We start from the raw sequence: 1841 nt of genomic DNA, 5'->3' as shown, positions 1-1841 counted from the left end.
CCACACCCACCCCCCGTCACACACATGCACATATTGAACGAGGCCCTGCAACAACAGCTACACAAGGAAAACCCACAATGGCACTGTTTGAGAACTACAATGAATCTTCTACTGTTTGATTCAGCACACATGGGCGCTGTTGCACGTATGGTGGACACCCCACCTCCCCCACCCCCCTCGATAAAAAGACATACACATGCTCTAGTGTACGGCTGTCAAAAGAGGAGCCATGTTCTCCCTTTGTACACGCCACCAGTCCTAGCAGAATGGCTTTCTTTCTCTCCCCCGGCCCTTTATCTGTCTTTTCTTTCGCACCCATCAGCGCTGTCGACCATTTTAATAGTGTTTGTGCTCACAAAGGAATGACAATGCCCCCCATTATTTGAGGAAGTCACAGGGGCTACAGCCATACATACATGGACCGTTTGTGTGTGCAGGATGTGTCCCCCTCTGTCGCTGAGATGGAACTGGGGTGCTCGGTTGTGAGGTTATGTTGAACTGTCTGTTTGCGCACGTATCTGTTTGTGTCTGTCCGTAATGTCCATTATGACTCATTTTTTTTTCCTGTCGACCAGGATCTGCAGTACATTTTGTTCCCCTCAATTCAAGCAATCAGACTCTGAGCTGCTCCTAAAACTATAAATAATGACTTTCGTGATCTCTGTCAGTGTCGGTGTTGTTCAACATCTGTCATTAAAGCAGTTCTGAATCTCAGCAACCGAGACGCTGTGTCATAACTTGCGTTTCCTTCCTCTGGCCACCATGTGCTGTCATTGAACACACACAGAAAAAAAAAAAGAAAATACTTGGGGGAGGTACCTGACTGTCTCCTCGGGAACAAGTGAGGAGGTAAAGCCATGAGCTGACATTTTTTGAACCTATAGCAGCGTCGTCTGCCTCCTTTTTGATTTTAAAGGCGCACCGAGCCTTTTGCAGAAGACATCCTAATACCATATCTCCATGCAGACTGCAGAAGCACAAAGAGCTGGGTCAGAGCTAGCTAGGCTGAGCCAGGCTAAACCACTTAGCGTACATGCACCCCTTCCTCCCCTTCATCTCCCTCCATCTCCATCTTACCTTCCATCTCTCTCCCTGTAGAATACTGCCACAGCCTTTGAACTGAAATTAACACCTTACCACTACAAAGACATACAGTTATAACCAGCGCTGTCATTTGCAGAATAATGAGGAGTGAGAGATGTGGAGCTGTTTTCAGTGGCAGATGCTTTTTTTTTTTTTTTTTTAAACATTTATTTGTTTGCCATTACTTGTGTGACCTTTGCCCTTTCAATTAAATTCCTCTCTATGTTATGCAAATGAATGTACAGTGTGCCCAAGTAGATGTTGAAGTTGGTCATTATGAATTTTTTAGGTTGCCGTTGAGTGTGTTTCTTCGTTAGATAATTCGAATGACACAAGCAAAAGGAGTGAGCAAATTCCTGACTGTCCATTTTAAAAGGTGGACGGAGGATAGAAAGAGACAAACGAGGAGAAAAGCAGGAGCGAGCGCGAAGGAGGTCAGGTTGCCTGCGAGGCACTCAGTGGCCTGGACGTTCAGAGAGAGGTGGGTTTAGTCGGGCTCGCCCCTGTACAGTAATTTACTTTGCATATGGTGTCTTAGCAGACACGATTCTAAATTTCCAACTGGGAGGCATCAGTGGAGGAATCACTGTCTTCAAAAGACGGCCTGCCAGTCACGCTCCTCTCGTAGCCGGAGATCTGAGCGTACGGTGATAACCCGCGACACCTTTCTGGAAAAACGGGGAGTCGATCAGCTTTGATGGAGCACATCCGCCATGACAGGCTACTGAAGAGCTCGTTAATGAACTTGCGGGGTGGGG

Source organism: Seriola lalandi, unplaced genomic scaffold, assembly GCF_002814215.2.
Source record: "Seriola lalandi dorsalis isolate HSWRI2012SDOR001 ecotype SW California unplaced genomic scaffold, Sedor1 jcf7180002054383, whole genome shotgun sequence".
NCBI lineage: Eukaryota > Metazoa > Chordata > Actinopteri > Carangiformes > Carangidae > Seriola > Seriola lalandi.
The sequence above is the reverse complement of the archived record's forward strand: the minus strand, read 5'-3'. Positions refer to the sequence as shown.